Source organism: Stenella coeruleoalba, assembly GCF_951394435.1.
Source record: "Stenella coeruleoalba genome assembly, chromosome: 10".
NCBI lineage: Eukaryota > Metazoa > Chordata > Mammalia > Artiodactyla > Delphinidae > Stenella > Stenella coeruleoalba.
Window position 1 is genome coordinate 91,665,765 of NC_137156.1, and position 27,055 is coordinate 91,692,819.

The 27,055-nt window shown below is 37.6% G+C and overlaps 1 protein-coding gene across 18 annotated transcripts in view; it reads left to right on the top strand.

Annotated features, from left to right (window-relative positions):
• CNTN4 (contactin 4) overlaps positions 1–27,055 on the top strand; it is a 958,186-nt gene that overhangs the window by 475,339 nt on the left and 455,792 nt on the right. Inside the window, exon 1 of one of the 18 annotated variants that reach the window (XM_079933653.1) lies at positions 19,189–19,198. The exons of the other annotated variants lie outside the window; for them this stretch is intronic. The gene's annotated coding sequence lies outside the window, so the exon portion shown is untranslated. Of the gene's footprint in view, positions 1–19,188; positions 19,199–27,055 lie in introns of those variants that run through there. 18 annotated transcript variants of the gene reach the window in all.

The window sequence follows — 27,055 nt, forward strand, 5'->3', positions numbered from 1 at the left end:
TTCACCGATTTTCAATTTTGTCCCATATCAGCATCTGTAGGGAGCAGAACATCTTTTCATTTCCTGCCTGTCTGTACCACACACCCTGGGGGACAAAATTAAAAACCCATAGTATTGACTATGTGATTACCACACACCCCACCAGAGGGTTATGTCCCAGACCAAAGTCTTGAAAATACTTTTGATACAAAAAGGGAAGGCAGTTGCCTGGATTAAGAGTGCCTGAGGGAAGCATGATGTCATATATATTATTTGAAAGGTATGAAGGCTGTAATGCGTACGTTGCTTGAACTAGTTAAGTAAAAGGAAACAAAAATCAATATAAACTCCCTCGTTTCAGCTATAGTGCTTCCACTTAGATGACATCTACACCAGAAAGGAATTAACGCAGCCAGAAACGTATTCTGCTTGTTGATGTGGAAACAAATGTCAAAATAGACAACTTACGATCAACGTGAGATACTACAGAAGAAAGCATTACTCTTTTCTAAGGAACTTTGAAGGCTAGGCCAGTGGTTAACATAGCAATCCCTTGCAGCAAATACATTACTTCCACAGTCAGAGATTTACGGGCTGTCAAAGTTGTGCTCTCATCCAGTCTGTCTCTACTTGGGCAGATTTGAAAACCAGTGAACAGAAAGATTAATTCCTTCGCCCAAGTTCACATGGCTAATGACTTTCACAGCAAGGGTTAAATTGAGAAGGTTTGATTTACCTTTCTCACAATAATAATAACTTTTTCTGATTTTGACTTGATAATTGTTTTCTTGTTATTACATCGTAAGAAGTCTAAACTCTATTTATGTAAAGGGACATGAAATTTTATTATTAGAGGTATTTAGGACAAAAGTTTTTGATTGCCTTTGTCAACTATTTATCCACTGGAGATGGTGGTTTTTACTAGGTTGTCTAATAATCCCCTATAGACTTTTGATAACAGCAGCAAATACATTTTGAGAAGAGATTATTTTCTTAAAGTTAGTTAGAACTTTTTATTTCTTTGAAAATACTTACACATTCTTTACTAATTTATTCACTTATTTCGTTATTTACTAAGCATCTATTACATGCTATGTGGTGATAGATGTTGGGCATACAAAGTTATTTGTGGTTTAGTCCATGGTTTAAGGTGCATATAATCTTGATTTTAAATCTTGAACTTAAATCCAGATTTAAGTGAGAAATCTAGGCAAAATACACTATTCTTCTCAATGAACCATAATGTTAAAATATCAGAAGCTATTTCCTTGGTACAACCTATAGTGGAAAGCACCATGATCCTGGGGCTGAGATAAATCTGGGTTCAAAACCTTTCTCTAAGTATAGTTACTAAATGTATGAAATAGAAGAAATTGCTTAATTCTCTGAGAAATTAGATGTAAAATACTTAGCACAGTGACTGGCCTGTAATCAGAGTGTAATAATAATAAAATGGGCATAACCTTCTTCCCCCTTACCACTGAGTCCCAATACAAGCGATGTACTTCCATCTACTTCATAGAGTCCAGTGGATCCTGAATTACATAGTATGAATAAAGAGGGAAGAGAACAGTGGGAGTGAGAGAGAAGGAGAGAATGCCAAAATCTGGCCTATCATGAAACAACTGTGGAGGGAAGGTCAAAAGTGATATTGTTTAATTTTGTTGTGAAGTTGACTAAGAAGGGGCCAGGTCACAACCTCCTTTGTAGGTAGGGAAGGAAAAGAAGGTAGGATTGATGACCGTTTCTCTTATGTAATTATATTATTCTAAGAATAAATCTGTATCTTGTTCTCTCTATAGCCATATAGATAAAAATGTTTATAAGCATTTTATTACTGTATATATACCCACTCTCTCAGGCTGTATGCTAATATTTGAATTAGAGAATTTTGAAATAGAGAATACTATATCACCCATCTAATACTTTATTAACTATTAATAGTTATTATTTTACCTGATGGTTCACATTTCTTACCATTGAAACATTACTTAGAGTCCTGGGCAACTTATTCATTACTGATGATGATGATAATAATAATAATAGCAATAGTTACTGTCCAGCTGTCTCCTCTAAATCCTCTAAATACATTATATAAATTATATTGGACCTAAGATGGCTAATATCATCATTTCTGCATTATAGAGGGGCAACTAAATTGGAGTGGCTGAAGATCATGCAGGAGTGGCTTCACCAATACCAGGTGTCTTACTCCTACTCTCACCTGGTCAACACCAGCCTCAGACCTTAGCAGGGACCTTCTGGAGCAACACTCTTCCTTTTGTAGGTCGTCTCCTGAGCAGGAACTCAACCTTTCTGTCCCTCCCCCAGTGTTGTGCAGTTTAGCCCTTCATCATCTTCCTCCCGAGTTATTGGTTAACCCGTTACTCTGGAGAAAACTAGATTAAAATGTGTAGATGTTACCTCCCAAAATTGCTTTATATTTTGTATGCAGTCGCAGTGTAGTGATCCTGCTTTCTCTCCCAGGAGGTATCTTTCCTCCAGCTCCCCACAAAAAAAATTGTCTCTTTGTTTTTTCTCCACCCCCTGGGGTAATAGTCATTATCTCTCCCTCTGGCCTACCCCTGCTCTGTTCTTTCTCCCTCCCTCCTGCCTTCCTTTACTTTCTCAGTCTAATTATATCTTAGCTTAGAATACAGATGTAAAGCTAATGAAATAGTCTTTAAACACTCCTTCAAACTCCCAGCTGTTCACCTCCCTCTGTGTTGAAATGAGTAAAGTTTTAATTTATTTGTTTAAAACTCACTAGGCTAATGTATTCATAGAGCAGATGCAGTATGCACTTTGTATATGCTATCTTCTGTGCTTCCTTTAAAGGAAAGGGTGAAATTCTCTAACAAAGTCTTATCCACAGAATAAAATACCGCAGTTATTTTATTAAAGGCAGTTTATTTGAACGATAATTCAAAGAACCGAGCAAAACCAAAATACATTCCCATCTCTGAGCAAAAGAGTAAATAATAAAAATGCAGCAGTATTTGTCTGGGTCAACAGTTTTTGCCAGAACTTGATGTGATATTCTCTGTAGAATTTCACTGAAAAGTTATGAACTTCTGCTAAGACTGGCAAATAGGAGTTGCACACAAGTGATCTTTGTAAAATAAAAATTGTCAAGTAAAAGTGAATTCTCCCCTCTCCTCTTGTTTCTCTTAGGCAGAATTCTTGGACACCCTCTTTGGGAATGCTTGTCTCCCCAGTGGTGTGATATTTGCACAAAAACTTGGTTTTAACATAATATTTATCTAACTGGAAATAGAGTCAAGTTTGAAGTTGGTGCTCTGTATTCCTTGTGTTTCCCTTATGATTTCATAGACTTGCTCTATTCAGTAGCATTCAAGATGAGGAAAGGGGGCCCTGAACCAAGATGGTGGAGTAGAAGGACATGCTCTCACTCCCTCTTGCGAGAACACCAGACTCACAACTAGCTGATGGGCAATCATCGACAGGAAGACACTGGAACTCACCAAAAAAGATAACCCACATCCAAAGACAAAAGAGAAGCCACAATGAGATGGTAGAAGGGGCGCAATCACAATAAAATCAAATCCCATAACTTTAGGGTGGGAGACTCACAGACTGGAGAACACTTATACCACAGAAGTCCACCCACTGGAGTGAAGGTTCTGAGCCCCACATCAGGCTTCCCAACCTGAGGGTCCAGCAACAGGAGGAGGAATATCTACAGAATCAGACTTTGAAGTCTAGTGGGATTTGATTGCAGGACTTTGACAGGACTGGGGGAAACAGAGACTCCACTCTTGGAGGGCACACACAAAGTAGTGTGCACATCAGGACCCAGGGGAAGGAGCAGTGACCCCAGGGGAGACTGAACCAGACCTACTGGCTAGTGTTGGAGGATCTCTTGCAGAGGCGGGGGGTGGATGTGGCTCACCATGGGGACAAGGACACTAGCAGCAAAAGTTCTGGGAAGTACTCCTTGGTGTGAGCCCTCCCAGAGTCCATCATTAGCCCCACCAAAGAGCCTGGGTAGGCTCCAGTGTTGGGTCGCCTCAGGCCAAACAACCAACAGGGAGGGAACCCAGCCCCACCCATCAGCAGTCAAGTGAATTAAAGTTTTACTGAGCTCTGACCACTAGAGCCACACCCAGCTCTACCCACCACCAGTCCCTCCTATTAGGAAACTTGCACAAGCCTCTTAGATAGCCTTATCCACCAGAGGGAAGACAGCAGATGCAAGAAGAACTACAATCCTGCAGCCTGGGGAACAAAAACTACATTCACAGAAAGATAGACAAGATGAAAAGGCAGAGGGCTATGTACCAGATAAAGGAACAAGATAAAACCCCAGAGAAACAACTAAATGAAGTAGAGATAGGGAACCTTCCAAAAAAAATTCAGAATAATGATAGTGAAGATGATCCAGGACCTCGGAAAAAGAATGGAGGCAAAGATCGAGAAGGTGCAAGAAATGTTTAATAAAGATATAGAAGAATTAAAGAGCAAGCAAACAGAGATGAAAAATACAATAACTGAAATGGAAACTACACTAGAAGGAATCAATAGCAGAATAACTGAGGCAGAAGAACGGATAAGTGACCTAGAATACACAATGGTGGAATTCATTGCTGCGGAACAGAATAAAGAAAAAAGAATGAAAAGAAATGAAGACAGCCTAAGAGGGCTCTGGGACAACATTAAACACAACAGCATTCGCATTATAGGGATCCCAGAAGGAGAAGAGAGAGAGAAAGGATGAGGGAAAATATTTGCAGAGATTATAGTCGAAAACTTCCCTAACATGAGAAAGGAAATAGCCACCTAGTCCAGGAAGCGCACAGAGTCCCATACAGAATGAATCCAAGGAGAAACATGCTGAGACACATAGTAATCAAATTGGAAAAAATTAAAAACAAAGAAAAATTATTGAAAGCAGCAGGGGAAAAATGACAAATAACATACAGAGGAACTCCCATAAGGTTAACAGCTGATTTCTTAGCAGAAACTCTACAAGCCAAAAGGGAGTGGCATGATATACTTAAAATGATGAAAGGGAAGAACCTATAACCAGATTATTCTACCTGGTAAAGATGTCATTCAGATTCTACAGAGAAATCAAAAGCTTTACAGACAAGCAAAAGCTAAGAGAATTCAGAACCACCAAACCAGCTCTACAACAGAAGCTAAAGGAATTTCTCTAAGTGGGAAACACCAGGGAAGAAAAGGACCTACAAAAACAAACCCAAAACAATTAAGAAAATGGTAATAGGAACATACATATCAATAATTACATTAAACGTGAATGGATTAAATGCTCCAACCAAAGGACACAGGCTTGCTGAATGGATGTGAAAACAAGACCCATATATATGCTGTCTGCAAGAGACCCACTTCAGACCTAGGGACACATTCAGACTGAAAGTGAGGGGATGGAAAAGATATTGCATGCAAATGGAAATCAAAAGAAAGCTGGAGTAGCAATACTCATATCAGATAAAATAGACTTTTAAATAAAGAATGTTACAAGAGAAAAGGAAAGACACTATGTATCAGTCCAGAGGAAGATATAACAATTATAAATATATATGCACCCAACATAGGAGCACCACAATACATAAGGCAATGGCTAACAGCTATAAAAGAGGAAATAGACAGTAACACAATAATAGTAGGGGACTTTACCACCTCACTTACGCCAATGGACAGATCATCCAAACAGAAAATTAATAAGGAAACACAAGCTTTAAATGACACAATAGACCAGATAGATTTGATTGATATTTATAGGACATTCCATCCAAAAACAGCAGATTATACTTTCTTCTCAAGTGTGCAAAGAACATTCTCCAGGATTGATCACATCTTGGGTCAACAGTCAAGCCTCAGTAAATTTAAGAAAATTGAAATCAAATCAAGCGTCTTTTCTGACCACAATGCTGTGAGAATAGAAATGAATTACAGGGAAACAAATGTAAAAAACACAAACACATGGAGGCTAAACAATACATTACTAAATAACCAAGAGATCACTGAAGAAATCAAGGAGGAAATCAGAAAATACCTGGAGATAAATGACAATGCAAACATGGCAATCCAAAACCTATGGGATGCAGCAAAAGCAGTTCTAAGAGGGAAGTTTATTGCTATACAAGCCTAACTCAAGAAACAAGAAAAATCTCAAATAAACAATCTAACCTTACACCTAAAGGAACTAGAGAAAGAAGAACAAAAATACCCCAAAGTTAGCAGAAGGAAAGAAATCATAAAGATCAGAGCAGGAATACATGAAATAGAAACAAAGAAAAGAATAGCAAAGATCAATAAAACTAAAAGCCGGTTCTTTGAGAAGATAAAAAAAATTGATAAACCATTAGCCAGACTCATCAAGAAAAAGAGAGAGAGGACTCATCAGTAAAATTAGAAATGAAAAAGGAGACGTTACAACAGACACCGCAGAAATACAAAACATCCTAAGAGACTACTACAGGCAACTCTATGCCAATAAAATGGACAACTTGGAAGAAATGGACAAATTCTTAGAAAGGTATAACCGTCCAAGACTGAACCAGAAAGAAATAGGAAATATGAACAGACCAATCACAAGTAATGAAATTGAAACTGTGATTAAAAATCTTCCAACAAACAAAAGTCCAGAAACAGATGGCTTCACAGGTGAATTCTGTCAAACATTTAGAGAAGAGCTAGCATCCATACTTCTTAAACTCTTCCAAAAAATTTGAAAGGAAGGAACACACCCAAACTCGTTCTTTGAGGCCACCTTCACCCTGATACCAAAACCAGACAAAGATATTACAAAAAAAGAAAATTACAGACCAATATCACTCATGAATATAGATGCAAAAATCTTCACCAAAATACCAGCAAACAGAATCCAAAAAAAATTAAAAGGATCATACACCATGATCAAGTGGGATTTATCCCAGGGATGCAAGGATGCTTCAGTATACTCAAATCAATCAATGTGATACAGCATATTAACAAATTGAAGAAGAATAACCATATGGTCATCTCAATAGATGCAGAAAAAGCTTTTGACAAAATTCAACACCCATTTATGATAAAAACTCTCCAGAAAGTTGGCATAGAGGGAACCTCCATCCACATAATAAAGGCCATATATGACAAACCCACAGCAAACATCATTCTCAGTGGTGAAAAACTGAAATCATTTCTTCTAAGATCAGGAACAAGACAAGGATGTCCATTCTCACCACTATTATCCAACACAGTTTTGGAAGACCTAGCCATAGCAATCAGAGAAGAAAAAGAAATAAAAGGAATACATATTGGAAAAGAAGAAGTAAAACTGTCACTATTTTCAGATGACCTGATACTATACGTAGAGAATCCTAAAGATGCCACCAGAAAACTGCTAGAGCTAATCAATGAATTGGGTAAAGTTGCCGGACACAAAATTAATGCACAGAAATCTCTTGCATTCCTATAGACTAATGATGAAAAATGTGAAAGAGAAATTAAGGAAACGCTCCCATTTACCATTGCAACAAAAAGAATAAAATACCTAGGAATAAACCTACCTAGGGAGACAAAAGACCTGTATGCCGAAAACTATAAGACACTGATGAAAGAAATTAAAGATGATACCAACAGATGGAGAGAAATACTGTGTCCTTGGATTGGAAGAATCAATATTGTGAAAATGACTATACTACCCAAAGCAATCTACAGATTCAATGCAATCCCTGTCAAATTACCAATGGCATTTTTTACGGAACTAGAACAAAAAAATCTTAAAATTTGTATGGAGACACAAAAGACCCCGAATAGCCAAAGCAGTCTTGAGGGGAAAAAACGCAGCTGGAGGAATCAGATTCCCTGACTTCAGACTATACTACAAAGCTACAGTAATCAAGACAATATGGTACTGGCACAAAAACAGAAACATAGATCAATGGAACAAGATAGAAAGCCCAGAGACAAACCCACACATCTATGGTCAACTAATCTATGGCACCAGAGGCAAGGGTATACAATGGAGAAAAGACAGTCTCTTCAATAAGTGGTGCTGGGAAAACTGGACAGCAACATGTAAAAGAATGAAATTAGAACACTGCCTAACACCATACACAAAAATAAACTCAAAATGGATTAGAGACCTAAATGTAAGACCGGACACTATAAAAGTCTTAGAGGAAAACATAGGAAGAACACTCTTTGACATAAATCACAGCAAGACCTTTTTTGATCCACCTCCTACAGTAATGGAAATAAAACCAAAAATAAACAAATGGAACCTAATGAAACTTAAAAGCTTTTGCACAGCAAAGGAAACCATAAAAAAGACGAAAAGACAACCCTCAGAATGGGAGAAAATATTTGCAAACAAATCGACAAAGGATTAATCTTCAAAATATGTAAACAGTTCATGCAGCTCAATATTTAAAAAACAAACAACCCAATCAAAAAATGGGCAGAAGACCTAAATAGGCATTTCTCCAAAGAAGACATACAGATGGGCAAGAAGCACATGAAAAGCTGCTCAACATCACTAATTATTCTAGAAATGCAAATCAAAACTACAATGAGGTATCACCTCACACCAGTTAAAATAGGCATCATCAGAAAATCTGCAAACAATAAATGCTGCAGAGGGTGTGGAGAAAAGGGAACCCTCTTGCACTGTTGGTGGGAATGTAAATTGATACAGCCACTATGGAGAACACTAAGGAGGTTCCTTAAAAAAGTAAAAATAGAATTACCAGATGACCCAGCCTTCCCACTACTGGGCATATACCCAGAGAAAACCATAATTCAAAAAGACACATGCACCCTAGTGTTCATTGCAGCACTATTTACAATAGCCAGGTCATGGAAGCAACCCAAATGCCCATTGACAGGCGGATAGATAAAGAAGATTTGGTACATATATACAATGGAATATTACTCAGCTGTAAAAAGGAACGAAATTGGGTCATTTGTTGAGACGTGCATGGATCTAGAGACTGTCATACCGAGTGAAGTACGTCAGAAAGAGAAAAACAAATATCATATATTATCGCATATATTTAGAACCTAGAAAAATGGTACAGATGAACCGGTTTGCAGGGCAGAAATAGAGACACAGATGTAGAGAACAAACGGATGGACACCAAGGAGTGAAAGCGGCGGGGGGGTGGGTGTGATGAATTGGGCGATTGGGATTGACGTATCTACATTGAAGTGCATAAAATTGATGACTAATAAGAACCTGCTGTATAAAAAGGTAATTAAAAAAATAAAAAGTTGAAGAAGGGGAAAAGGAGCTTATCAACTAATTGTACTTTATAATTGTTTATGATTTCATAATATCTAAATTAATCCCCAATTCAGTAAATAAGTAAATGAATAAATGTTTTGTTCAGTGATTTGGAATCACTTTTGAAGAAAATGTAACTATGTGTACTAATGAATGAAAGTAATTACCACTTATAGTGATAATTATTTCTTGACGTATACATGTATTAAATCATTATGTTGGATACCTTAAATTAATACAGTGTTGTAGGTCAGTTATATTGCAGTAGAGTGAGGGAAATACAAACACTATTACTAACATCAAAAAATTAAAAAAAATACACAGAGAAGAAATCACTCTTGAAGTTTGTTCTTACCTTTTTATTATGTTAATATAACAGAAATCCGAGGAATCTAGAACAATATTTACCACTTTGTAGTTTTATAACTTTAAGTAAATAACTCTACGACTTAAAACCTGAGATTCTGCATAAGTAAATAATGGAATGGAACCAAAATGAGTTTTCTGGGCTAGTGTTACCCACACTTCAGTGATCATCTATTTCTGTTCAATCTGTATACTCCTGGTATACAGAGTATTATTATTTACTCCAGTTTTATTTAGCCAGCATTTTATTTATTTATTTATTTAAATTGAAGTATGGATTCATTTACGATGTTGTATTAGTTTCAGATGTACAGCAAAATGATTTATATATGTGTATATATATATATATATATGCTTTTCAGGTTCTGTTCTATTATTTTATACTTTATTACAAGATATTTACTTCCATTTTTATTAACTTTTCTTTTACCAAAAGAACTTCATCATAGCAGTATTATTTGATACAAGTAAAAAATAAGCATAAAGGTAAATATTATAGAAACACATGCATGAAAGCCTGTCTTGTTCTCAGATGACTCTGATTCCGAGTCCTGATTATTGTCCACAAAAATAAGACTGTCAAATGTTAGACAGGTTTTTAAGACATGCTGGCATCAACTCAGACTTTCTTCTTTATTTTAATCAGAAGAAATCAAAGAGAATTGAAGAAGGAATGAATTTATTCTGGAGTGAATCAATATTATTTAGTGCCTTGTCTCTCTACAGTCTAAAAATTATGTCTCATACCGGTGCTGTGCATCCCACATTTTGGGAAATGCTAATATAGAAGGTTGACATTTTTTCGCCCTCAAAATAGATGTAATACCCCAGAGTGATGTATCAGATGCACTCTGGCAGTATTGATTCAGGTAAATCATATTTTTATGTGAGATTATGTTCTCTTCATGCCTTATTTTTCATATGTGGAAATAATTGTATTTTTGACCCCATGTACTATGCAAAAATTAGTATAAATCAATTGTGGGCTAAGACATGTAATGATACTGTTATATTGCCTTTATTATTCTATTTAATGATGTTCAAAGGTTTTGTAAATAGAAAGAATATGGCCCTTCTTCTTACTTACCTTTGCCTATCCAGAATATCACACAGTGAGTGACATAAAGGGGCCCGACTAATCTCTGAATGGGGTCCTGGAACAGGGACCGCCTGGCATATAATATTATTGTGATTAGAGGCCCTTTAAGCACATGATATTTTGACAGAGTGCTGAGTAGTTGCGGTATTAGTTGTGTGAAATTTAACACAAAAACCATTCTTAAAGTTTGAGGGAGTCCAGTTGCCTCTTACAAGTGGGACTTAAGAGTTTCTTTGGTTTCAGTGCCTTATTTTTAACATACTTTGAAGTGCCTTTCAGTTCAGTGATCTGTGAAAGTGCAATCTTGTTTCTGTTTTTAGCCATCCACTGCTGTTATCATAATAAGCGCAATGTTTTAAACGTGTGTCTTCTAGTATACTTTCTCCTTAGGCAGGACTATCTAAGCCATTCATTCCCCACCCACAAAGATATCTGGATAATGGAAGCATTAGAAGAATGCTAGTGTCATTCTCAACTTTTTTTTCTCTTTATAAAGTAGTAATGAACATTTATTGTCTCATGCAGGTGTTTTTTGTGTGTGTCAGGAATTTGGAAACAGCTTAGCTGGGGGGTTCTGACCTCAGGAAGTGGCAGTCAGATGTCATCTGTGGCTGCAGTTTCTGAAGGCTTGACTGGGGCTGGAGGATCCACTTTCAAGTTGGCTCAGTCGCATCCATGGCTGGCAAGCTCATCCTGGCAGTTGGAGGGAGGCCTCTGTTTCTCCACACAGAGCTCCTCTGTGGCTGCTGTGTATCCTCATGGCAGAGCCCTTGGCTTCCTCCAAGAGCAAATGGCCGAGAGAGAAAGCAAAAGGAAGCCGCAGTGCCTAGGTGCAAGCCATTGTGGTAGAAGGCCATTTCTTCCATATTCTGTTTGTCAAAGTGAGTTCATGTGTTCTGTTTACATTATAGGCAGGGGCATTAGGCTCCATCCTTCAGAAGGAGGAGCGTCAAAGAATTTAAAACCACCCAAATCCACTTCTCTTCATCTCCTGTGTTCCCACAGTGGAGCAGACTGTCACCACTTCTTACGGAGATGACGTAGAACAGTTCTAACTGGTCTTCTCATGCTCGCTCTTCTCCATTTCTGTTCCATTCTCCACATAGCAGCCAAAGTGATCATTTAAAAACATAAATCTGGCCTTCCCTGGTGGCGCAGTGGTTGAGAGTCCGCCTGCCATGCAGGGGACACGGGCTCGTGTCCCTTTCCGGGAAGATCCCACATGCCGCGGAGCGGCTGGGCCCGTGAGCCATGGCCACTGAGCCTGCGTGTCTGGAGCCTGTGCTCCGCAACGGGAGAGGCCACAACAGTGAGAGGCCCGCATACCGCAAAAAAAACACAAAAAAACACATAAATCTACCTTATCATGTTTCTTAACTTTGAGTGGCTTATTACTGCACATGGAATAAAATTTAGAGGCCTGTGTCCTATGTATGATGTCCCTGCCTTCTTCTCTCACCTCTTCCCATGCAACTCTCTCCCAGGCTCATTAGGAATTCTAACCTGTCCATAATTGAAATAAGTCAATCTCTTCCAGATGCAGGACATTTATCCCTGCTGTTCACCCTTAAAGAGACACAGGTCAAGTTCTCTGGCGCTAAGTCAGGAAGTTGGTAGTGTCAAGGAGATTAGAATACACTTAGGAATGTAGGGTTTGGTGCTATTGTAGCTCCCCTTTCAATATGAGTAGGTTTGTGAATTTTAACAAAGCAGGTGAAAGCCTTCTGAATCTGGAAAAGAGAATGAGGTGCGTATGTTTAAAGAATAAACAAAGAAAAACAAGATCCCCATTGGGCTGTCATGTAGGGTGAGAAGAAGAAGAAAGGTGAGCATTGAATGCCATGTATAGTAACCTGGTCTTTATTTCAGTAGAGAAAGAGAAGCAATCATTGAAGTTTTTTACCCTGACCCCAACTTTTAGTCATCTTGTCCTTACCTCAGTGCAATTAATATCGCACCAGTAGATGAGAAAACACATGTGATTGTCTTTAAAACCTTTGCTTTACTTGTCTTTACATGATTTCTATCATTCTTAAAGAAGAAAATTTAGGAAAATACAAATATCATTCAAAATATGTGTTTGAACTTCTCTTAAAGAGAAGATCGGTTTAACCATTTTCTGGAGTGGTCCATTCTGTGTTGGTAGCAAATAAAGTGTTTATTTTTAAGGTTTTCATAGCCTTAGAAATGTTTACACAGATGTTAGGAAATACATTTTGTACATAACAAAATAGATGCTTTGTCCACATTTATTTTGGTATTTATTATATTATACTGAGTGGTTGTAATTAGGTCACTATATTGGGGAGAGAAGCAGTGTCAGAATGGGGAGTCTGAATTTGAATTTGGATATCTTTAAGGAGATTTCTTTCCTCTGTGATTCCTAATTTGAGCATACATGGCACTCATTCAGCATTTTCTGAACTCACATATTGTATATGCCTGCACAATTGTAATATACACAATAAGAAGAATAACAAATATATGGGCTATACACTTTCTAAATATATTAAAACATCCATTTGATATACCAAGTACAATAGAATCTATAACTCTCTTTGATTTAATTTTATGTTTTGGTGGGTATTGACTGACGAACAGCATGGAGAATTATGGCCAATAAGTAAATAACATGACAGTGGAATGCCATGTGCATTCAAATGGTTCTTGACTATGAAACTTTCTCTCTACCACATGGACGTCTCTACCATGTGTTCATTCAGCACCTACAATATGACAAAAACTCACCTGAATATATCTGCCTCCATTGATCTTCTCAATTATCCTGGTAGGTAGATACACTGAGATCAACCCTGCTTAATAAATAAGAAAACTGTGGCTTAGATAGAACTTTCCCATAGTAACACTTTCCCATAGTAACATCACTTGTAAATTGTAAAACTGAATTGAAAGTTGAGTTTGTGGCCCCTGAAATGATCAGACAGTAGTTACTGATTTTCAAGTCTGTGTGATGACACATTTTTATTTCATCTTAGAATCTGGATTGGGTATTTTTGATAGAAAGAATAGGTCATATTTTAGGTGGACAGATTAAGGTTCCGTAAGAATGTTCTGCGTTGGCTAAGATCTAGATATGTTGAAGATATTTTAGCAAGTGGAACATGTGGGTCAATGGATTTCTTTCATGTTCTTTTAAACTGAATGATTAAAGCCAGTTTTGCCTTATAGCTAATGGTATTAGCTATATTCAAGATAAATTTTGCGAACTATGCCTGGTGGTGACCAGGTCACATATTCAAGATAAATTTTCAAAAGTGGGAGATGATTTTGGAAACATAATGCATCACTTTGCTTACCTAGTTAATGACTCTCAGTCTGTATTTCATTGGAGAGCTACATTCTTGGAGTAATGTTGAATAGGGTTCCTGACAAGCTGTTTTCTTTTGAAATTTTGAAACATTACTGATCAAGATCCCTTAGGCCAATTCTGTGGATGAGGTAATATTTACATATCCGTTGATTCCATGAAAATATGCAAATTCTTTGTTCTTCCTAAATAAATAATCTGGTAAAGGATGATTTCCCTGGAGTATCTGGTTAATCAGGATATAATAGTGTGGAGCTTGGAGAGTTATTCAGTATTAGATCAGAAGAAAAATGTGTGTGTATGTGTCTGTGTGACTTTCTGTGTAACCGTGTGTGTGTATTACTTGTATATTTAGAGTAGTTTTTTCCTTACTCTTTTTCAAAGATAAGTGTGATGAATTTTGCAAATTTCTTGTCTCTGATCTCAGCCTAATAGTGGAAACACTCAAGAACTGACTATATTTGTAAAAATTATAATCTTTTTAAAGAAGTAATGTTTATCATATTAGACACAGTTTCATATCACACTGAGTATGTGACCAGTGTTTAACCAGGTAAAATACATTATTTGAGATATGATTTGAGTTATACTTTAGAGGGAATAATACATCCTTTGATGGTGATACTATACTTTCTTTGCTTGTCTTACGATTTCATGGCATATTTTTATTAACTCCTTCGAAACATTGGCCAGTATTACACAACTTACTAAGTATTTCTGTGATGCATTCTTTCTATTAATATCAAATGCCTATAAATTTTATAGTAAAGTGATTTGTTTGGGGCATTTTAAAGATGATATTGTTCATAGTTGCTATGGCAGGTCCCATCTGAATCTACATCTCTCACATAGATTTCAGGACATATTACACAATGTCACACATCATGGACTAGAGAACAAGATTTATTAGGAAAGTCACATAGGTCAAGAGTTAGCACAGAGAAAAGCCAAAGGTCCCCTAATCCTCCATACCCAACCAGAAGATAAGTTAGAACCTGACTGCCTTGAGCCTGCAATGCGGGTTTGTGTTCCCGTCAAGGCCCCCTTCTCTCCAATGATCTACCTTTGTCAGTAAAGGATAAGCAGGCTGCTTGGCCCCAGACAAGCTGTTTGTAGGAGTTCTAGAATCCTGGGTCTGAGCTCCCAGAGACCTTAAGGCCCTGTCTGATGGTGTAGTTACCCCTGCATGGAGCGTGAGCTCGGGTGCAGCCTCTCCTCCGGGGAGAGAGTAGGGCAGCCCCCATCCTAGTTGGCATGTTGTCCATGGACACCAAGTGAGCTTTTTGTTTATTTTCAGACAGTGCTGCTCTTTCAAACTACAACGGTAGATTTACATGATCCTTAAGCAGGCAGGTATAACATTTTGTCAAAGCTGGTCACCTCTTAGACAGAGTCTCATTACTTAGTGGAAGGTTCACTATAATAACCGTGAGAATTATTTATCATTCTCTGCCCTAGGTGAGTGGCATTGCACTAATACTGGATAAAACAAATGAAGCGCTGTCATGTTTTTTCCCTTCTAGGAGTTTATGAGATGACATCATTATCAGAGTCTAAACTTTTTGAATAAAAAATAGGACTAAAGTCTGTGCCTTTGCGTGAAGCTTTAATTAAAAGCAGTAAATGAACACCTATGTAGATATGTTAAACTTATTGATAATATTTTAAGGGTCCTGTGGTTTGAATGGAGATAGGATTAAATGTTTAAAATAGACCTTGTAACCACCCTGATATTATAAATATTTCTTCTGAGAGAAGCAGGTGAGAAGCATATTGAATTATGAATAATCCCCACATTAAGTTACATGCAAATTAATTTACTAAACAAATTATAGCTTACCCATTGAGCATATTTATTTTATTTTAAGAGGCTAATAAAATGGACGTTTCTTGTCTTCCAAATTCTGTCTGTGTTTTCATTTAGGTAAAAATGGTGATGTTCACAATGATAATCCTAATATGAACAATAATAACAGCAATAATTATGGGTTGTTTACTCTGGTGGTAGTAAAGAACCAAACCAGGTATGTTTTGGGTTGGCCAAAAAGTTCATTTGGGTTTCCCAAAAACATTTCACGGGAAAACCTGAATGAACTTTTTGGCCAACCCAATATATACATGCTTGTATATGTATGTGTATATATTCGTTTAATCTGTACACCATCCCTGGGAGGTAGATTCTTTTATTATGTCTATTTTTCAGCTAAGGAAACTTAAAATTAGAGAAGTTCAATCGTCTGCCTTTCGTCACTCTGCATGCGGGAGCAGGGTTTGAATCTAGGCGGTACGACTCTAAGTCCCTGTGCTTGTTACCACTGTTCGATACTGCCTCCTGTCCACAAGTTGTAAGACCATCTTGCAGATATAATTTTAATTCATAAATGTTATGTGCTGACGTTTTTTTTACGATCGGATGTTGAATTTACAGTGAATTGGCTACACATCTGGTTACCAATCATGTCTTTTTTGGTATTGCATACAGGACATAGTTAAATGTTGAAGGAAACATCCCTGATAATATATTCTTCTTTGAGGTTATCTGACTTCCACACATAGTAAATATGAACTCAGAAACTGATTATTTAGGGAGATCATTGCACAAAATGTCTTGAGCTTTGTAGTGGGAAAGGGATAAAAGACCAGGTCACCACCAGGCATAGTTTGCAAAGTCTTTGGCAGCCATGCTTGGCAGTCCCTGTGATTTCCAAGGCATTTGCAAGGCAACCTCCATTCTTTTGCACCTACTACTACTCTCCTAATCCTTTTTCTTACCAAGATTTCAGAGACTGTCATGAAAATTATAACAAGGTCAGTCCTTTGTTATAAATTTAATAAGAACCAAAACATTGGGATGCAAAGGAAAGGACAGTGCCTCTTCTGAATTTGTCATGTCTCTTCTAAGTTCAGAATTAACACTTTACATGAAGTTTTAGGAGCTTTCAAAGGTCTTTAGCAAGGAGCACCTTACGCTTGAACAAGAGAGCCTGAACAAAAGTTCATAAAAATGCTAAGGCATTTTTGTCCCGACTTAGGACCCCTGAGGCATAATTCTGATCAACTTCAGCATAGAGCTTTAGCAACATGGTACATCGGTGACTGATGGCACCCCAGCTGTTCCCACGGAAGGGTGCAAAAGAAAGAACCAGCAGCCTGAAGCCATGAAGACCAGCATCTGAGAAGCACTGCTGTGTGTCTATGAAAGTACCAACGCAGAGGAGCTCAGACTCAATCCGAACTGTCCCCCAGTGTAAAGATGCTTGTGCATCAAGAGGCTAGGGATGGGAAAATCGGACTTTATCAAATCTCAGTTGTCAGAGAATGACATGATAGTGTTCAGCAGTCCCTTAAAACAGCCATTGTTTACCCCCATCTAATCCTATGACTTGAAAGTACAAGAAAAATATTGTGTTGAAAGTGTTACACTTTGTCAGTTCTTCTTCTCCCCTCCTCCCTAATGAACTTTTTTTGCATCCATTCGTTCTAACCAGGCAGCTGCTGAAATTTTTATCCATGCTTTGGTCGCCTCAGGAATTGATTTTTGTAATTCTCTTTTACGACCTTGCCTTACCAGGCTATATTGAGGCTGCGACATTCTCTGACTTCAGCAGGTGCTTGAAGCCTGGCAGCGTCTTACTGCCTCTCTTCCGCCTCCCTTTAGTGACTCCCAGTAGCAAATGCAGTTGCTCCTCTGATTTTAATTTTTACTTGCTGTGTCACCAGACAACCTTGTTAGTCCTATCACTGAGCCCAGTTGGCAATGTTAGGAGGTCTGAGTGGTTCCACACTCCGTAAACTGCAGTGGTATTAGCAAATACAATTGAACATTCGGAATCACCTAAACCTTATTATACAGGAAGTCTTCTGGCTTATTTTGAGGGAGAAAATGCTTTAGATAGAAAAGAGAAAAAAATCAAAGCAAACTCTGTTTGCCTCTCAACATTCTAATCACCAATGACTGGAATTTTTAGGAACCAATTTCAGTTTTATGGTTCTAGCTAAAATTGAATTTATTGTATGTATGTATATGTACGTATGTACACACACACATTTTTTAATATGGTATTTGAAGTGCAATGAAGCCAGAACTCTTTCCTTGATTTTGTGTGTGTATCACTTTTACTCTATAATTCAAAAATATCAAGAAATCTATGTATATTTAATAGAAATTAAGTGAAGTTAGACACTAAAGGCAAATAAATATAAATAGCTCCTGGCAGCTAAGGCCCTACAAATCAGTTCAATTAGTTGATGTATTTATTTGTGCATGTACAGCCATGACATTTGTACAAATGTTGTCCCAACATATATACATAAATGGGGAGATAAAGATCCACTTCCTTGCTTTTGTAGCTGAACACATTTCCTCAAGCTGTTACCAGTGGTAACCACTTTTCCCATTTAAAAGGCATTTTCAAATGGGACAACAAGGTTGTCTTTTCTTTCCTTGGCATTCAAAGTAATTTTTAATCTAAGAAAAATACACTTAAATGTGTACAACAAAATACACTATTAATAATAACATCTGGTATTTGTTGAATATTTGCTGTGTATCCAGCATTGTGTTAAATGTTTTACGTACAGTATCCCATTTTAATTTTCAAAATGGGTTAGTCAGTGGCAGTTATAGATATTCTATATACTAAGGAATCAGTGATGGCAATTAGGGTTTAGAATAGACTATAGTAGACTTGTTTTGAAGCTGACTATCTATTTTAAGTGCGTTGTTTTTATGTGGTGTATATGTTTTGGATCAATATAAATTTCCTTAAAAAATACATTCAGCCATAGCTGAAATAACGTGCTTAATGTAGTAAATAGCTTTTGCACAAAGAAAAAAAAATGCATTCAGTCATGCTGTATATAAGACTAGGAAAATACCAGTTGTCCATTTCAGAGATTAGGAGGTATCCACATATAGGGGTTATTGTTGGAGTTTTGGCTAAAGCCCTTCTATACCACCCCTGGGCACCAATACTCATTGTGGGTTCCATTTTATCCATTTTACAGAAGATGAAACTAAGGCTTACAGAATTTAAATGCTTTCTCAAGATCATACAGCTGGTAAATGGTGGAGGACTAACTCAAAACTAGTCTTTCTGAACCCAGAATCTGTGAGCTGTTAACCACCATGCCGCATCACCCTTGTTAGTCCTCTGGCAATCTATTTTCCGTAAGTCCCAAGTTTATGACCTCTTTATTCTGATGTCATTTTCTCCATCCTTTTGGGTAGTTTAAAATAAACCCTGTTTGCAACTTCAGAGATGATGGTGAGCAGCTAGACCAATGTGTGGTATTATTGCATAGGGTCAGAAGACCCCCAGAAAGACCATCTCACTACTTAACAGCTTTGCCTGCAGCACTTTCTGTATTATGGCCATCTTTTGTAGCAAGGTTTGTAGCATTCATCAAACTTCCTTTGGTTAAAAGTTTGTAATGCCAGAGAACCCTCGACTCGTCAGTCAGAGAAAAATAATTCCTTGGAGGAAGTTACATCAGCATTATTCATGACTGCATTAGAGAGTATACTTGGGTCAATCCTCTAGCACACATCAAATTCCTGAGGGAATTAAATGGAGAAACAAGCATCCGGTATAAGTTGGATGAGGTTCTCCATTGCCTGAGGTCTGAGTTAGCCGTCAGCAAGAGGCTAAAATCTCTTCTATATTGAGATTTGGAGCACTTGTTTCTCAAGCGATAAAATATTCAGAACCTCAATTTTGGGATTCTACCCCATCCCTGTTTTAGTTATGGGATTCTTATTAATAGAGAGCATGTCATCCACAGATTACAGGTGCTATGTGGTAGTAATATAACAAGAACAAGAGAGAAGAGTAATGTACCAGTTACTTTCTTTATGAAGCACAAATTTGCCTGCTGAGTATGCTGTCCTACATTTTGGCTTAGGGGGAAAAGAAGGCTCAAGTAAATGAGGTTTCAGTGAGCACATACAGGAGTATGTCCTATCATATTAAGGCAACCTGGTAAACTGTTTGAAAGTTTAAATCCCAGGGTGGTTCAGGTGGCTGAATGAACATGAGTGAATATGAGTATGGGGCGAAATTGTTTCTTCACTTACTTGATTATAATTTGTTGTTTAAAATGCCTTCTGGAATTCCTGAGTCCCTTCCCATGTTTCTGTGCCTCTCACTTCTCTGCCAAATTATAATTGTCAAGAATTTTTTATTTTTTTTTTTCATTTCGGATGGAACAAACTTGTTACTCTATATGACTAGGGAATAATATTTAGGGTTAATTAAAGAGTAACTGACCTTTCCATATATGCCAAGCATTGAAGACTAATAAAATTAGAAATACAGTGTATTCATTATGTTGAAAGTATACAACATGAAATTCTGTCTTTGATTGAGAAGGTACTTTAGGATCTCCTAGGGTGGAAAAATCATTAGAAATAGTCTGCCTCTTGTAATGTTATGCAAGTGCAGGTTTATAGAGATTTTTCTGTGGTGCGAGAAGCAGATAATCAAATCTCTACAGAAACAAAACCCTATGGAAAATAATTCTGGCGCTCTGCTGATTTAAGCGTTGAATAAAATGGATTAGGTAAATAGAAAAAAATGAACATGTAAGTATTAGAGATAGTAGTTTCTAAATATTGAATTCAGAAACTTGAATAATGACTTATATTTCACATCTTATGGCTTAAAGATTTTTTTCTTTATTTCCTGTGGTTGAAAATGAAATGAGGTGTATATGAGAGCTCCAGTCGAATACAAACAGCCCATTATGGGCTCATCTATTCCTTGTTTAACAAAGCTCTGTATCTTGTCATAGGGCAGCTTAGAATGATAGGGAGGAGGTGTGGATTTGTGTCCTATCTCTTCCACTTGGTAGCTTTGTGTATTATTTGGGATAAGCAACAGAGTCTAGCTTGTGCTACAGTAAAAAAGTTTCAATGACACATCCCTGGGAATGTGTGTATTTCACTCACACTACATCTTCCAAGGGGATTTGTCACCAAGGGGCCTCTACTATTGATTCATTCAGGGACCTGGGCTGGTGGAGGCTTGCTCTTAACACCTGCTTTAAACACCATGGACAGTAGGAAGGGAAATGTAAATCATTGAGGCTATTTACATTTCTACCTGGAAGTGACACATAACTTCTGTCACATTTCATCTGCCAGCGCAAATCACGTGGTCAAAGGCAAAGAAAGTAGAATCCTACCATGTGCCTAGCAAGATGTTACTCATGACTACCACGCTGTGTGACTTTGTATAAACCTCTTAGTACATCTGAGCTTCATTAGTCTGTTAAAAAAGAATGTAGAGGATTTCCCTGATCGGACCTCTCTTTCCAAAACCCTCCTCTGATCTTGCATATCCTGGAAACCAGAGTAAAGCCTTCCCCCCCCCCCATTCATTTAGCAAATATTTTTTTGAGTTCCTATGAGTCAGACAACTGGCTAAACTTTAGAGAAACTGCAGAAAGCAAAAACAGGCAAAATTCCTGATCTCGTGGATCTTATATTCCAACAGTGTTGACAACACACAAATAATTTGTGACATTTCACTTGGTAAAAAGTTGTAAGAAGAAGAATAAAGCAGGGTAGGTTTTTCAAGGAAAACTTCTCTGATAAGAATAAACGTGGAGACTTCAGAAAGAAAGGGGGATCAAAATCCATGATTATCAGTAGGAGAAGCCTTCTAAAAAGTGCAAGAGTGAATTCAGAGCCCTAAGGCAGGATGCTGCTGGGGACATTTGAGGACCAGACAGATCCTAGAGTCTCCAGAGTGCAGTGAGTCAGACAGACAGTGGAAGGAAGTGGGAGACTTGATCAGAGAACACAGCAGGGTGTCGGGTCTCGAAGGGCCCTGGAGGCACAGTAAAGAATCTGAGTGTTATTCTGAGAGAGAAGGGAGGGTTACAGGGCTTTGAGCCAAGGGGTGTCATGACATGATTTGAATTTCTCTGGCTTCTCTGTGGAGAATAACCTGTAGCACAGCAATCATGGAAGCAAGGAACACAGCTGGGCAGCTGCTGTAGTCATCCATGTCAGGTGATGTTGGCTTGGACTGGAATGGGGGTGGTAGCATTGAGGGCAAGGGATGGATTCTGGATGCATTTTGAACGTGGAGCCTTCAGGTTTCTTAATGGATTGTCTGGGAGATGTGAGATTACCCTGGTAATTATTACTCTGTAGATGCCGCAGATCTACGCTATGGAAGTACTGATAACCTGTCACGGGCTAGTGCAGTTCCAAGAATTGGGGTTGCAGGGATTGAATTTTCATGGGGTTTAATTCTAACATGGGGATGTGAGCGGACAGGTAATCATGTAAGCCTGGGAGAGCTGAGGCCTAAGCGAAGAGAAGCAGACGTCAAGAGATTGGAGGAATGGAAGGGGAGCCCGCAAGCAGACACACTGTACTGCAGGGATCCTTAGGCTTAGCCAGTGGTGGAAAGGTTATAGTCTCTGTAGTTTAAACATAACGTGAAGGTAGAAGATGGTTCAGTATTGATAGGGAAGCCCACAAAGGCCAGGTCACACAGGGCTTTTAAGCCAAGGTAAGAACTTTAGATGGTTGTGGTTCTGTGGCCATAAGAAGTCATTGTAAGGTTTCAAACTGAGTTTATTACCTGATTTACCCTTTTAATAAGAATTCGCCCTGACTACTGCAGAATGGACTTTAAAGGGATTTTAGCTTTGAGACCATTTTGGAGACTATTGTTTTATGGCTAATTCCACATCCTTTTCTTATCTTTGCACAACCAGTTGCTATTCCTTTTGTTTTTTAAAGTGAAATAAATATTTGCCCCTCTAAGCACCATTCAGCATTCTTAGTGAATAAAATGATCCTAGAAAAAGACTTCCCAAATAGCTATGGGTTGCCCTTATAAGCTCTGCATTTTTAACAGGTTTGTGTTCCATTTAAACGAAAGTTTTCCTGAATATTTAACACTCACGCATCATTTAAATGGAGGGGAGCCGTACTCCAAATCTTTTCCTTTGCCTCACCCTTGTTATTAGATTGATGGAGAGGGATGACCTCAGACTCTTCAGATCTCCAGACCAGTGAGTTTTTTTTGTTCGTTTGTTTGTTCTGTGGTACGCGGGCCTCTCCCATTGCGGAGCACAGGCTCCGGACGCGCAGGCTCAGCGGCCATGGCTCACGGGCCCAGCCGCTCCGCGGCATGTGGGATCTTCCCAGACCAGGGCATGAACCCGTGTCCCCTGCATCGGCAGGCGGACTCTCAACCACTGCGCCACCAGGGAAGCCCGACCAGTGAGTTTTATAGATTCTGCCTCTACTTTGTCCTTTGACTCCTGGCTGTGACTTCTTGTGCTCACTTCTGTCAGCCCTCCTCAAGCTCCCATGGCAAGCTTTTCTAAATAATTTTAAGCTCCTCTCCTGTTGCACTGCTGCCTCTCTTGTTGAGTAAATTGTATGGGCTTTGTTAAGTAAATTATATATTCTTCTAAGGACTTTTTCTTTTGGTATCCTGTTCAACCTATTGCTTTTGCTAAAAAACTGTCATGTGGGTGAGGAATAGAGTACAAAGGGTTACATTCATATTGTAGAGGAATGTAAACAGTCCACTGAAGTTGATTATGTACATACTTAGCATCCAACAATGGTAATTCTAGGTTTCTGCCCAAGAGCAACATGAGCACGTACACAAGAATACAGGTACCCGATGTTCACCGTAGCACTGTTTTAATAGCAAAGAGACAGAAGCAACCTAACGGTCCATCAGAAGGGGAATCAATACATAATTTCTTTATTCATATAGTCGAATACTGCATCATAAGTAACTAAATTAGAGCTACGTGTATCAATGGGAATACCTAAAAAAAGTGTAATACTGAGGGAAAATAGTAAATTTCAAAATAACATAGAAATGCAGTGCTGTTTATATACATTTAGAAATACAAAATTATATATATATGATATATATAATTTTATTTCTCTATATATACATAAATACACATACATACATATCAATATATGGCTAATAAAAGTATAAAAATATGCATGGTAATGATACATACAAGTTTCAGAAAACTTCTGGGAATAAAAGCAGGTAGGAGAGTTAAAGAAGGCCTTAGCCGAACCTGTCATTTTAAAATGCTGTGTTAAAAAAGAGATGGATATATTTTAAACTAATCTGTAAATGTTATCATCTCTTAAATCTGGCTTTTGAGTGCAAGGGTGTCATAGTAATTTATGAACATTTCTGTGGGATAGAAGTATTTAATAATTGAAAATATTAAATAATAAAAAATACTTGTCTTTTTATAGTTACTTTTCCCACAAGCCATATCTTGATCAGTTTGATGCTTTTTTTCCCCTGTGCTTTTATACCATTCAAGCACATAACAAAATCTTTTTTTTTTTCTAGTGAGTGACTGAATCATTTTTAGATGTGATGCTCTACTTTTAATGTTTAGGTTGACTCTTCAGTACAGTCACAGGGTTTGTTGTAAGATCTAACCCAAGAGTCTGAAATAACTTGACAGTAGTGAAATGTGAGCTGTTATTTCAACTATGTACTTAATAATCACATGAGATGATGATGTAGTTTGGAAGTCAACATCAGGTGGACATTTGTGCTCCGAGTGAGCTGGAGAAATTCAGGCAGAGAAAAATACTTAAAGCCTTTTCCCTAGCCCACCGCATAAACCATTTGATTTGAGCATGATTAATACTCTCAGAAAGACCCACTTGTTTGAGTAGAATGGATGGAAAAGGAAGTAGTGGCTCGAACTGTCTGATTCCCTATTGCTCCACCTTTGGGAGATTTCACCACGCAAATAATCTCTCTAGACGTGGGAGTGCCTGGGGATGCTGACAGCCGATAAAGTCTGGTCTTCCTCTCCTTTCATCATCTTCTGAGGTAAAATAATCAACAAGAGAGGTTTAAGAAACCCTCTAATACGTTAGCAAAGTCATATTGACCATTCTATGGAAAAGCTCATCTTTCTACTAGGCTTTCTTGAAAATAAATATGTATGCTTCGTGTGCTGATACGTTCAATACAGAATTCAAAACAATGAAACAGCTATTTGTATTTATACAATAGAGATAGTTCTCAAGAGCAGTAAGTTCAGTAGGGTAACTCTCTAACTTATCCTCTAAATAAGTTAATTAAAAAATAAGGATTATCAGACTTGTGGTTGCCAACGGGGAGGGGAGGAGAAGGATGGACTGGGAATGTTGCGTTGCTAGATGGAAACTATTACATTTAGAATGGATAAACAACGTGGTCCTACTGTATGGCACAGGGAACTATATCCAGTCTCCTGGGATAAACCATAATGGAAAAGAATATAAAAAAAGAATGTGTATATGTGTATAACTGAGTCACTTTGCTGTACAGCAGAGACTGGCACAACATTGTAAATCAGCTGTACTTCAAGTAAAAATAAAAGATGTGAAAAAAATTAAGGACTATAAATGAGTTTCTTCTCATTGTACTTTCTAAAGAAAATAAATCTTTGGGGCTTGAAAAATTAAATGCTAAATATATTTCCTATAGGCATGTTTCTGTATTATATACATGTATATTTCTATAATATATAGTATGTATTAAAATCATATATTTTCTTTTTTAAAAACTCTTCTATTTTTCAATTTTTAAATAAATTCTCTCCCTTACTATAAATAAAACGGTAATTTTAGATTTGCATAGCCTTACATATGGCATCATTTTGTTTCATTATACAAATGTCATCAGTGATTTCATACTCACAAAAATTTATTGTCTTCACCTTAATTTGGAACATGTTCACCCAAACAAAAATATATGTTTATCTTTTGTCCTTTTGATTTATTTATAATGTCTTATTGATTTCTCTCTCCCTAGACCTGCCCTGTGCGTGGCACTTGTCAGGTACTTAAATGTCTATTGACTGGGTAAAGCAGCGTCCGTATTATAAGTAAATATAAAATACCAAGTTTTACAAAAGCACTTGCCACGTGGTGTGCCACCCCCATCCCACTTTTTCTCCATAGTCCGTATTAGTATGCCTGTGCCTTTACTTGTTTGATTTTTGTCTGTCTCCTTCCATAGAATGTACACTCCAAGAAGATAGGGATTTTATTGTCCCTACTGCTTTACCCACCTGGAAAAGTGTGTGTCACATAACAAGTGTATTACAAATTTTTCATCAAGGAACAAATACTGGTTTGCAATAGCTCTAAAGCAGATTGTTAAAGAAAAGGCAAGGAATCGGAATCCTCCTTTAATTTTCTTCTCCCAGGATTTTAACAGGGAATTAAGCTTTTTGAGCATTTCCTATAAGAATATTCAGGATTCACTTCATCTCTTCTTATCAAGGGTGCTGTTTCCAAATGTAGAAGTGATCATTTTGCTTCTACTGGACCTTTAGGAAATTGACTGCTTTTTGCATAGTGACCTAGGGTCTAGGAGAGTTTTCTTACTGTAGTGATTGTAATCTTCTGTTACTAAAGAAAAACACCCAAAATGTGAAAGAGTATCTCTGATACCTTAGTCCTTATTTGCATAGTGAGATAATTTTATTTCTTGGGTAACCATCCTGAAGGCACTTTTTCTAAGTCTTTAGAAACCTGTGACTATTTTTAAATTACCGTTGCTGTACATGATAAAGTTTAAGTCTGTGGCCTTCAGAGATGATTCGGTTAATCAGTTCTAACATCTATTTTTGGCAGCATTGCTTTTTACGTGTGTGTGTTTGCTCTCCTCAACTTTTCTGCAGTAGTTTCCACTGAATCATATTTCAGCACTTGGAGAAACTCATAACAACTTGTCATCTAGTAAAACCTCACACTTTGTGCATTTTGCAGTTGTGGGGGTGGATCGATGTGCTGTGAGTGTACAAAACCTTGATGTAACAGCAGGCGGTAGGTGGAGAAGAAAACACGAAAAAAAATTGTGTTAGTTTGCTTTTCTGAGAAATTTAAGTATATCTTCTAAGACTGATATCAGAGCATTTAAAAATTATAAACATGCAGCCAAGTGGGAGAACAGCTATTATGAACATTGTAGAGTGTTTTATCTGAGAATGTGGTGGTGTTTTCCACTGC